This window comes from Hypanus sabinus, chromosome 4, assembly GCF_030144855.1.
Source record: "Hypanus sabinus isolate sHypSab1 chromosome 4, sHypSab1.hap1, whole genome shotgun sequence".
Taxonomy (NCBI): Eukaryota; Metazoa; Chordata; class Chondrichthyes; order Myliobatiformes; family Dasyatidae; genus Hypanus; species Hypanus sabinus.
In genome coordinates this window covers 187642529-187656276 of record NC_082709.1, presented here as the reverse complement: position 1 = coordinate 187656276, position 13748 = coordinate 187642529, and positions in this window count along the sequence as shown.

Sequence of the window (13748 nt, the reverse complement as noted above, 5' to 3'; positions counted from 1 at the left end):
GATTTTCTTCTCCAGTTGCTCTCTTATATAGCAGGATAAAGGTCTCTCAGTCCATAGAGCTTCATGACCTAGTCCCATTTGCCTGTGTTCCTATAAACCAGGGGTCTGTTGATAGATTCCAGGGGGTCCATGAACTTGGATGGGAAAAAAGTTTACATCTTTATTTTCATGAACTGCTAACTGAAATTTAGCATTTCTGTCAATTATCAATGTAAGCAACAAACCACAGTAGTATTAGTCACCAATAAAAATCACAGATATTTTCATATCACATTACAGTTGTTACAAGTATCACAAAATATCGTTAGCAGCAGCTCATCACTACTTCAAAATTACTGTAGTCATTAGAGTTGTCACTAGATTGAACGTGATTAGTCTTCCTGTCTGCAGACACTGAGAACCAGCATGGACACAGAGCTTCTTTATATATTGCATGTAAACTGTGAAACCAGCCCTGGAGAGTCTAATCATTATCCCCACCAAAGGTGGTGGGGCACACAAACAATGCTGGAGGAACCGGGGCAGCATCTATGGAGGGAAATGATCGGTTGATGCTTCAGGCCGAGACCCTTCACCATCCTGTGCCTTGCTCTAGATCTCCAGCATCTCTTCAAAGTTCAAAGTAAATTTGATCATAAAGAACGTGCTATTCGTCACCATATACTACCTTGTGATTCCTTTTCTTGCAGGCATTTCAGATATAAAGAAATGTAATAGAATTTATGAAAACTATAAAAACAAAGACTGACAAATAACCAATGTGCAACAGAAAGTAGATTACACAAATAAAAAATAAATAATAATCACCAAGGAGGAGATACAGGAGAACCATAAGGCTTTGTGCTCACTTTACACTTATGACTGTGTGGCTAAGCACAGCTCCAATGCCTTATTTAAGATTGCTATTGACATCGCTGTCGTAAGCTGAATCAAAGGTGGAGATGAATCAGCATAATGGAGGGAGATTGAAAATCCGGCTGAATCGCGCCACAGCAATAACCACTCTTTCAATGTTGGCAAGACCAAGGAGCTGATTATTCTGGAGCCTTTCCTCACTGGGGGATCAGAGGTGGAGAGAGTCAACAACATTAAATTCCTTGATGTTATTATTTCAGGGAACCTGTCCTGGGCCCAACACGTAAGTGCAATTACGAAGCGCCTCTACTTCCTTAGAAGTTTGCAAAGATTCAACGTAACATCTAAAACACTGACAAAATTCTATCGATGGGTGGCTGAGAGTATACTGGGACTCCGCCTTCCGCTTATGGACATGTAAGACATAGTTTCTTTCTGTCCACCTTTAATTTCTCCCTTTTCCAACTTAAACTTTGAAATTTCAACTTTATTCAGTCGGATCTGCAGAGCAACAGTTATAATTATGTCAACCCTAGGAAATACCAAAAGGAATCCGGTCCCAGGCAACGGAGAGCCTGAAAAAGCTGACGAGTTCTCGGAGGAACCCCCTTGGGTGAAGAGATTAGCGTCTCAAATCAGCTGTATCGGCACTGAAATACCACAACTAAAAGAGAAATTTCTCCCTTTTGAGGAAAAAATTGACTCTCTGAGCCTCGATCTTAAAGAAATTAGTCAAAATGCGGCTGACCTTTCTTCTCGTTTGGAAAGGGTTCAACAACGAATCGTCGATCTGGAAGCTCGGTCGCGTCGGATTAATATCCGAATTGTTGGATTAAAAGAGAAATCAGAACCTGCCGACACACTGGATTGTTTTGCTAAAATGTTTCAGTCTTTATTTCCAGAGGCTTGTTCACAACCGCCGGAGACTGAAATGGCTCACAGAATCGGTGCTTTAAAACTTCTGGACCAAGGTAAAAACAGGCATATTGTTGTGCGTTTTCTTCATTTTAGAGACCAAGACCACATTATTAAGCTTGCAAGAAAACAAAGATTGTTTCAATTTCAAAGTTCGGTGATTCCCTCTTTTGAAGATTTTCCACGTGAAATTGTTAAGAAGAGTGCTGGATTCGCTCCAGTTATGTGTTTAGCTTACCAAAAAAAGCTTTATCCATCACTCCAATACCCATTTAAGGCTTTTTGTCAAAAATTCTGGGGTTCGTAGTTTTGACGACCCAGCCGAAGCATTGCGTTTTATTAACTGTCTGCCTGACGAGTCTGAAGCCTGAAGCTTGAATGATTTACAGACAGACAGACACACTTTATTGATCCCAAGGGAAATTGGGTTTCGTTACAGTCGCACCAACCAAGAATAGTATAGACAATATAGCAATATAAAACCATAAATAATTAGATAATAATGAGTAAATTATGCCAAGTGGAAATAAGTCCAGGACCAGCCTATTGGCTCAGAGTGTCTGACACTCCGAGGGAGGAGTTGTAAAGTTTGGTGGTCACAGGTAGGAATGACTTCCTATGACGCTCAGTGTTGCATCTCGGTGGAATGAGTCTCTGGCTGAATGTACTCCTGTGCTCAACCAGTACATTACAGAGTGGATGGGAGTCATTGTCCAAGATGGCATGCAACTTGGACAGCATCCTCTTTTCAGACACCACCGTCAGAGAGTCCAGTTCCACCCCCACAACATCACTGGCCTTATGAATAAGTTTGTTGATTCTGTTGGTGTCTGCTACCCTCAGCCTGCTGCCCCAGCACACAACAGCAAACATGATAGCACTGGCCACCACGGACTCGTAGAACATCCTCAGCATCGTCCGGCAGATGTTAAAGGGCCTTAGTCTCCTCAGGAAGTAGAGACGTCTCTGACCCTTTTTGTAGACAGCCTCAGTGTTCTTTGACCAGTCCAGTTTATTGTCCATTCGTATCCCCAGGTATTTGTAATCCTCCACCATGTCCACACTGACCCCTTGGATGGAAACAGGGGCCACCGGTGCCTTAGCCCTCCTCAGGTCCACCACCAGCTCCTTAGTCTTTTTCATGTTAAGTTGCAGATGATTCTGCTCGCACCATGTGACAAAGTTTCCCACCGTAGCCCTGTACTTAGCCTCATCTCCCCTGCTGATGCATCCAACTATGGCAGAGTCATCAGAAAACTTCTGAAGATGGCAAGACTCTGTGCAGTAGTTGAAGTCCGAGGTGTAGATGGTGAAGAGAAAGGGAGACAGGATAGTCCCCTGTGGAGCCCCAGTGCTCCTGACCACTCTGTCTGACACACAGTGTTGCAAGCGCCCAACTGTTTGATTGTCTTGCGATGTAAGGAATGATGAAATTGGAAGATTTGATGGTTATAGAAAGACTTTACCTTAAAATGTATTTTATCTCTGAAAAAGACTGGTTTGGATGGTTTTAACCTTAGAAGACATAGCGGGAGAACTGTTGAAAGACTAGATAATTTTGAACCATCGAGAAGTTTTTTCTCTGTTTGTAGCATTTAAATGAACTAATTGTTTTTTTTTGTTCCGTATGCTTTTATAAAGATATTTTTAAAGTAATTATCTGGATTTCCTTACGTTTTAAAGATAGATTGGATAATTTAAAGATGGCGATTGTTTACCCTTTGTGCAAATATTTCAAGGATTGTTTTGGATGTGTTTTTCTTCCCTTATCTAATATTATGAAGGTTACTCTCAAAATTGAAGGTCGTTTTTTTAACAAATAAAAACACTGTTCCTTCCAACTTAATTATATTGAGTTATATGTCGACTGTAATGAGTTTTATGTCTGGTAGAGGGAGGCAGAGATTACTTTTTCATTTTTACTTTTTATTTATGTAGGTGGAGTTTATATTTGCTTTCTCTGCTTTCTTTTGGGGTTCCGTCAATTGATATTGACTTATTTCTGGGCTTTGTAGTTTGGGAGGGTTTTTTTCTTTTTTCTTTTCCTATTTTTTATCCCCATTATGGAATTCCGGAGCGTACGCAAATTATTATTATTGTTTTTCATCTCCGCCATTTTTGACTACCTTATCCTGACATGCATCTAACTAATCTTTTTAGATACAAAGTCTCATGATGATATCTAAACAGTTAAATATTTTAAGTTGGAATATCCATGGTTGGAAGCATCCTATTAAGCACAAGAAAACATTTAAAACTATTAACCGATTCCAACCTGATATAATCTTTGCACAAGAGACGCATATCTGGTTATGTGATAAAAATCAATTTTTTAAATCTTGGAAGGATCCTCAGTTTCATGCAAACTCTCAAAGTAAAATTAGAGGTGTTTCTATTTTTATTGATTCCAATATTCCTTTTAATCAGGAGGATATTATAGCCGATATTAATGGTAGATTTTTGATCGTTAAAGGAATAATTTATAATAGGAAAACGGTTTTGGTTAATATTTATGGACCAAATGTTGATCCCTCATTTTTAAAGCTTTCTTTGCTCTATTACCTGATTTAAATTAATATGTTATTAATGGGTGGTGATTTTAATACTTGTTTAAATGCTTTAATGGATAAGTCATCATCCAAACATCAACTCCCTAATCATTCTACATCACTTATTAATTCTTTTTTAATTGATTATGGCTTAATTGAAATTTGGATGCATATACATCCTAGTGATAGAGAATACTCTCTTTTCTCACATGTTCATAATAAATATTCCAGAATCGACTTTTTTATAGTCGATCCTCGACTTCTATTTAATGTTCAGAAATGTGAGTATGATGCGATTGTTATCTCTGATCATGCTCCTTTAAACCAAATATTTGAACTGAAAGGTGTTGCTTCTACCAGACCATTTTAGCATTTTCCAGAACATTTGTTACAAAATTCAGAATATGTTGAGTTTATTGAAACTCAGATAAAAGAGTTTTTTTCTCTTTAATAATACAGGAAATGTCTCAAAGTTAGTAATCTGGGTTACATTAAAAGCCTATTTACGTGGTCAGATTATTTTGTATATAGCTAAACTGAAGAAACAAACAAGAATGGAATTAGATAAAATCTCTAAATAAATTAAAGAATTAGATAACATCAATGCAAACTCTCCAACTCTCTTGTTTTGTTTTAAAGAGTGGAATTACAATCACAATATAATTTATTATTAACTTACCCTATTGAAGGATATTTGCTTAATTTGAAAAGTCAGTTTTATATTTTTGGGGATAAAAATAATAAGCTCTTAGCTTCCCAACTAAGAGCAGCTAGAGCTAAAAGACAACTGTTAAAAATTTGTAAAAATAATGGAAATATAGCAAGTAACCATAAAGACATCAATAATATTTTTCAAGATTTTTATTCTGATCTTTATAGATCTCAATTTCCTGCAGATTCCTCCAAAATGAAGGCTTTTTTTACATAAGATTAAATTTCCTCAAATTTCTGTTGAAGATCAACAGATGCTGGATGCTCCAATTACCGAGCATGAAATTCAGAAAGCTATGTTGTCAATGCAAACAGGTAAAGCTCCTGGACTTGATGGTTATTCGGTAGGATTTTACAAAAAATTTGAAAGATTACTTTCTCTGTATCTTTTGGAAATATTTCATGAATTCTTTGAGAAGGGTAGTTTACCTTCTTCCTTTTATGAAGCATCTATTACCATAATCCTTAAGAAAGATAAAGATCCTACTGAATGTTCATCATATAGACCTATTTCACTATTAAATGTGGATGCAAAAATTCTCTCTAAGTTAATGGCTAACTGCTTGGAAAATATTTTAACTAAAATCATCTCTATGGATCAAACAGGCTTTATTAAAGGCTGTTACTCTTTCTCCAATGTTCGGAGATTGATGAACATTATATATTCATCATTATCCAAGGAACCCCAATGTGTTATCTCTCTTGATGCAGAAAAGGCATTCGATAGAGTTGAGTGGTCATATTTGTTTAAAGTATTAGGAAAAAATTGGTTTTGGTAATAATTTCAATAGGTGGATTTAAATGATTTATAAGAATCCTATTGCCACGGTTATTACTAATAATTTCAGGTCCTCTTTTTTTCACTTTCTCATGGTACTAGACAGGGATGTTCATTAAGACCTTTATTATTTAATCTTGTATTGGAGCCCTTGCAAATAACACTACGTGAAGCTAAAAATATTCATAGCATTTCTATGAATGGAACCATGCATAAGATTTCTCTTTAAGCAGGTGATCTTTTGGTGTTTATTTCGAATCCTGAGGAATCAATTCCTAATCTTTTGGAACCACTAAAAGATTCTGGTAAAATTTCAGGATATAAACATAACTTGAATAAAAGTGAATTGTTTCCATTAAATGCCCATTTTTATATATAATGATATTCCATTTAGAATTGTTAATTCTTTTAAATATTTAGGTATATAATTACTAAAAAATATAAAGCTCTTTATAAAGCTAATATAGTTCCTTTAATGGACTCCCTGAAACAACTATTTTCTAGATGGAATCCACTTACTCTTTCTTTAATAGGTCATATCCATGCTGTGAAAATGATGATTTTACCTAGATTTTTATATATTTTCCAAAATAAACCTATCTTTTAAACTAAGAAATATTTTGATCAAATTGACTCTCTTATTTCGTCCTTTATTTGGAACAATAAGAGACCAGGAATTAATAATTATCATTTCCAAAAATCTACAAAAGATGGTGGACTTGCACTTCCTAATTTAAGACTGTATCGTTGGGCTGTTAATATCAGACAATTATGTTTTTGGCTATATTGGCTCGACAAGAGCCAAAAACCAGTTTGGGTTGATTTGGAATTAAAAGCTGTCAAACAATTTCATTTAACCTCAATATTAGGAGCTCCATTACATTTACAGCTTTCTAAAGTTCCAAATTTAAATCTTTACCCTGTTATTAAACAGTCCTTACGGATTTGGTTTCAGTCTTGCAATTTTTATAATTTTAAACAACTTAAACTGTCTCGTTCTTTATATCGAAATTTTTCATTTAAACCTTCAATAACCGATCCCATTTTTCTCCTGTGGAGAAATAAAAGGATTCGTTCTTTTACAGATTTATTTTGTGATGGTGGATTGATGACTTTTGAAATTAATTAACAAATATTCTCTCTCTCATACACACTTTCTGCAATATCTTCAGGTTAGACATTTATTACAACAATATTTATCTAAGTTTCCATATTTGCAAGAATCTGATTTGTCGGATACCATTTTGAATTTGAATCCTTTAGTAAGAGGTTCCATTGGTAGAATTTATAATTTATTTTTACTACAAAAACAGAACCTCTCACTAAAGATTAAACAAGATTGGGAGAGAGAACTTAATATGACCTTTGTTATTGAAGATTGGTTGCGAGTTTTGAAAAAGGTAAATTTTTCTTTTATATGTGCCAATCACAGTTTAATTCAGTTTAAAATTGTTCACCATTATTATTTAACAAAGGAGAGACTACCCAAAATATTTCCTAGCATAGACAATTACTGCAATAGGTGTAAAACTGAAGTAGCTACATTGTCACATACGTTCTGGTCATGTTCTTCCTTAAAATCTTTTTGGAAATCTTTATTTTCTACAATTTCTAAAGCTCTGAAAATTAATCTACAACCCAATACATTGACTGTTCTATTTGGAATAGTTCCACATCATATTCAGGGTATTTCATCTTCAGATCAACATGTAATTGCATTTGTAACATTGTTGGCAAGAAGGGCTATTTTATTAAAATGGAAAGATACCTCTGTCCCTACATTGGTTTTCTCAAGTAATGTTATGTCTCAGTTTGGAAAAATTAGTAGAACTTTTGATGCTCGATTTGATTTTGAGAGAAGATGAGGGTCTTTTGCCAAATATTACCATTAAATTTGAATTATTTTATATGGTTTCCTTCCAATTTTATTCTATATAAATATGAATTGGCGGTTGATGATTCTTTTTCATTATATATATATATATAGATGATGGTAAGACGTATTGTTCCGGGGGTTGATTCCTAATGGGGTTCTCCCCTTTTTTGTAGTTAGTGGGTTTTTTTTCAGTTAGTTGGGGTTTTCTTTTTTCCCCTTCTTTTCCTTATATATAAAACTTTTTTTTCATTTTCATATATTACGATCAGCTTTTTTCCTCTTCAGCTTTATTAATTGTATATATATATATCAATTTGTTGAAGTTTTGTATCATTTTATAGCTGTAGAAGATTAAATAAAAAGATTCTCAAAGTGAAAATGAAAATGAGAGTATATTGACTGACTGCATCACAGCCGAGAATGGAAACAGAAATACTTTGTCGCAGGAAAGGAGCATCCACCACCCAGGGACGCCCACCACCCAGGCCATGCTCTCTTCTCACTGCTGCCATCGGGAGCCCAGGTTCAGGAATAGGTATCACCCCTCAACCATCAGGCTCCTGAACTAGAGGGGGATAACTTCACTCAGCTTCAATCACCTCAATGCTGAACTGTTCCCATAACCTATACTCACTTTCAAGGACTCTTCATCTAATTTTCTTGAAATTTACTGCTTACTTATTATTATTATTTTATTTTGTACATGCACAGTCTCTTACACACCATCCTGTTGTGTGTGGTCTTTCGCTAATTCTATTATGGTTATTGAATTTGCTGGGTATGCCTGCAACAAAATGAATCTCAAGGTTGTATATGGTGACATATATGCACCCTGATAATAAATTTACATTGAACTTTTGAAGTTTGAGGATACACACTCAACACTTTAGGAACAGTTTCTTCCCCTCTGCCATCAGATTTCTGAACAGACAATGAGCCCATGGACACCACCCCAGTGTTGATTTTCCTTGTTTTGCTCTCTTTTTTTACTACCTACTTAATTTAAACACATATATTTCTTTTTGTAATTTATAGTATTTTATTATGTATTGCACTGTACTGCTGCCACAAAAAGCACCAAATTTCACAACCTATGTCATTTATATTAAACCTGTTTCTGATTCTGGAGAAGGATTATAGACCATAAGACCAAAAGACAAAGGAGTAGAAGTTGGCCATTCGGCCCATCGAGTCTGCTCCGCCATTTCATCATGAGCTGATCCAATCTCCCCTTTAGTCCCATTCCCCATGCCTTCTCACCATAACTTTTGATGCCCTGACTACTCAGATACCTATCAATCTCTGCCTTAAATACTCCCAATGACTTGGCCTCCACTGCCACCCGTGGCAACAAATTCCATAGATTCACCACCCTCTGGCTAAAACACTTATTTGCATCTCTGTTCTGAATGGGCGCCCTGCAATCCTCAAGTCATGTCCTCTCATACTAGACTCCCCCACCATGGGAAACAATTTTGCCAGATCCACTCTGTCCATGCCTTTCAACATTCAAAATGTTTCTATGAGGTCCCCCCTCATTCTTCTAAACTCTAAGGAGTACCGTCCAAGAGCAGTCAAATGTTCCTTAACCCTCTCATTCCCGGAATCATAAGTGAGTTGTAAGTTCCTTGAAGGTGAGTCCGTAGGCTGTGGGTTCAGTTCAGTGTTGAGGTGAGTGAAAAGTAGGAGGAGGCTTCTCTCCCAGAAGCTCCAGGTAAATTTTAGAGTCACGGTGCCACAAAGTGACAGAGACGGAAACAAGCTCAAGATGTTCATCTTAGCAAAATAAATATATATATATTTTTAAATTAGATAAGTCGTAAAAAAAGAGAGCAAAACAAAGAAAAACAACACTGGGGTAGTGTAAACATGAGGAAATCTGCAGATGCTGGAAATTCAGACAACACACACAAAATAGACAATAGACAATAGACAATAGGTGCAGAAGTAGACCATTCGGCCCCTCGAGTCTGCACCGCCATTCTGAGATCATGGCTGATCATTCACTATCAATACCCAGTCCCTGCCTTGTCCCCATATCCCTTGATTCCCCTATCCATCAGATATCTATCTAGCTCCTTCTTGAAAGCATCCAGAGAATTGGCCTCCACCGTCTTCCGAGGCAGTGCATTCCACACCTCCGCAACTCTCTGGGAGAAGAAGCTCTTCCTCAACTCTGTTTTAAATAACTGACCTCTTATTCTCAATCCATGCCCTCTGGTACTGGACTCTCCCAACATCTGGAACATATTTCCTGCCTCAATCCTATCAAATCCTTTAATTACCTTGAACGTTTCAATCAGATCCCCTCTCAATCTCCTCAATTCCAGCGTGTACAAGCCCAATCTCTCCAATCTCTCTGTTTAAGACAGCCCTGCCATCCCAGGAATCAACCTAGTGAATCAACGCTGCACTTCCTCAATTGACAGAATGTCCTTCCTTAAACCTGGAGACCAAAACTGTACACAATATTCCAGGTGTGGTCTCACCAGGGCCCTGTACAAATGCAAAAGGACATCCTTGCTCTTGTACTCAATTCCCCTTGTAATAAAGGCCAACATTCCATTTGCCCTCTTCACTGCCTGTTGCACTTGCTCATTCACCTTCATTGACTGGTGAACTGGGACTCCTAGGTCTCTTTGCATTTCTCCCTTACCTAACTCGACACCGTTCAGACAATACTCTGCCCTCTTGTTCCTGCTTCCAAAGTGGATAACTTCACATTTATTCACATTGAATGACATCTGCCAAGTATCTGCCCACTCACCCAGCCTATCCAAGTCTCCCTGTATTCTCCTAACATCCTCTTCGAATGTCACACTGCCACCCAGTTTAGTATCATCAGCAAACTTGCTGATATAGTTTTCAATGCCCTCATCTAAATCGTTGACATAAATCGTAAAGAGCTGTGGTCCCAATACAGAGCCCTGTAGTACCCCACTAGTCACCTCCAGCCAGTCCGAGAAACACCCATTCACTGCTACCCTTTGCTTTCTATCTGCCAACCAGTTTTCTATCCATGTTGAAACCCTGCCCCCAATGCCATGAGCTCTGATTTTACTCACCAATCTCGTATGTGGCACCTTATCGAATGCCTTCTGAAAATCTAGGTATACAACATCCACTGGCTTACCCTCATCTAACATCCTTGTTACACCCTCAAAAAACTCCAACAGATTAGTCAAGCATGATTTGTCCTTGGTAAATCCATGCTGGCTCGGCCTAATCCTATTACTGCCATCAAGATGTGCCACTATTTTGTCCTTAATAATGGATTCAAGCATCTTCCCCACAACTGACGTTAGGCTAACAGGGCGATAGTTCTCTGTTTTCTCCTTCCCTCCCTTCTTGAAAAGTGGGATAACATTAGCCACTCTCCAATCTTCAGGAACTGATCCTGAATCTAAGGAACATTGGAAAATGATTACCGATGCATCCGCAATTTCCTGAGCCACCTCTTTTAGAACCCTCGGATGCAGACCATCTGGACCCGGGGATTTATTAGCCTTCAGTCCTACCAGTCTACTCATCACAGTTTCTTTCCTAATGTCAATCTGTCTCAATTCCTCTGATATCTTATGACCCTGGCCCATCCATACATCTGGGAGATTGCTTGTGTCCTCCCTGGTGAAGACAGATCTAAAGTACGCATTAAATTCTGTTGCCATTTCCCTGTTTCCCATAACAATTTCTCCCAATTCACTCTTCAAGGGGCCAACATTGTTCTTAACTATCTTCTTTCTCTTCACATAGCTAAAAAAGATTTTGCTATCCCCTTTTATATTCCTGGCTAGACTGAGATCATACCTGATTTTTTCTCTCTGTATTGCTTTTTTAGTTAAGATCTGCTGTTCCTTAAAACTTTCCCAATCATCTGTATTCCCACTCATCTTAGCCCTGTCATACTTCTTTTTCTTTAATGCTATACAATCTCTGACTTCCTTTGTCAACCACTGTGGCCCCTTCCCCCTCTTTGAATCCTTCCTTCTCATTGGAATGAACTGCTTTTGCATCTTTTGTATTATCCCCCAGAATATCTGCCACTGCTGATCCACTGTCTTTCCTGCCAGGGCATCCGCCCATTTAACTTTGGCCAGCTCTTCCCTCATGGCTCCGTAGTCTCCTTTATTTAATTGCAACACTCTCACCTCTGATCTGCCCTTATCCCTCTCAAATTGTAGATAAAAACTTATCATGTTATGATCACTACTTCCTAATGGCTCCTTTACTTCAAGATCACTTATCAATTCCTGTTCATTACACATCACCAAGTCCAAAATAGCCTCGTTCCTGGTTGGCTCAAGCACAAGCTGTTCCAAAAATACATCCCTTAGACTCTCCACAAACTCCCTATCCTGGGGTCCAGCACCTACCTGATTCTCCCAGTTCACCTGCATGTTGAAATCTCCCATAACGACTGCATTACCTTTAGCACATGTCAATGTTAACTCCCTAATCAACTTGTACCCAATATCCACGCTACTGTTTGGGGGCCTGTACACAACACCCGTTAGGGTCTTTTTACCCTTACTGTTCCTCAGCTCAATCCACACAGACTCTACTTCCCCTGTTCCCAAGTCACCTCTTCCTAAGGACTGAATCTCATTCCTCACCAACAGGGCCACCCCACCCCCTCTTCCCATATTTCTGTCTCTACGATAGCACGTATACCCTGGTACACTCAATTCCCAGGCCTGATCCCCTTGCAGCCATGTCTCCGTTATCCCAACAATATCGTAGTTCCCCATTTTCATCTGAGCTTCAAGCTCATCTGTCTTATTTCTGACACTACATGCATTCAAGTATAGAATTCTTAGCCCATTCCTCCTCTCTTTGCTTAAAACACTGTCTACTGTACCTAACCCAGCTCCTTGAACTTCCATCGGGCTAATTGCACCCTGAATTTTGATGACCTTCTCAAGATCACCCAAAACTTCTACACATTTAGCCCCATGCTCCTTCTGACCAACCCTCTGGATCTGGATCCCTGCCCCCTGCACATCGAGTTTAAACCCCCCCGAGCAGCACTGGCAAACATTCCTGCAAGAATGTTAGTACCCCTCCGGTTCAGATGTAGACCGTCCCTTCGAAACAGATCCCAATGTCCCTGGAACAAAGACCAATTATCCAAAAACCTGAACCCTTCCTTCCTGCACCATGCTCTCAGCCTCGTATTAATGTGCATAATCATTCTATTCTTCGCCTCACTCGCACGTGGCACAGGTAGCAATCCCGAGATTGTCACCCTGGAGGTCCTGCCTTTCAGCTTCACTCCTAACTCCCTGAACTCTCTAAGCAGGACCCCCTCACTCACCTTACCTACATCGTCGGTCCCTACATGGACCACTACATCTGGGTTCATGCCCTCGTTCTCAAGAATAGCCTGCACCCGATCTGAGATGTCCCGGACCCTGGCACCAGGGAGGCAACATACCATCCGAGACTCCCGATCTGCCCCACAAAATCTCCTATCTGCCCCCCTGACTATAGAATCCCCTAAAACTATCGCTCTCTTCTCTTCCCTCCTCCCCTTTCTAGTTGAGGGTTCAACCTCTGTGCCAGAGGCAGGACCACTACAATTCATTCCTGGTAGGTCATCCTCATCAACAGTATCCAGTACGGTATACTTATTGTTAATGGGAATGGCCGCAGGGGTGCTCTGCTCTCTCTGCCTACTCCCCCTGCCTCTCTGGACCGTCACCCATCTGCCTACTTCTTGGATTTTTGGTGTGACTACCTCCTGATAACTCCTATCTATCTCTGCCTCTGCCTCCCGAATGATCCGTAGTTCATCCAGCTCCCACACCAACTCCCTAACTCGGGCTGATAGGAGCTGCAGCTGGATGCACCTTTTGCAGGTGGAACACAGCAGGCCAGGCAGCATCTATAAGGAGAAGCACTGTCGACGTTTCGGGCCGAGACCCTTCGTCAGGACTAACTGAGGTAGTGTACATGGGCTCATCGTCTGTTCAGAAATCTGATAATGGAGGGGAAGAAGCTGTTCCTAAATCGAGTGAGTGTCTTCAAAGGTCAAAAGTCCCATTTGCCTACATTTGGCCCAAAT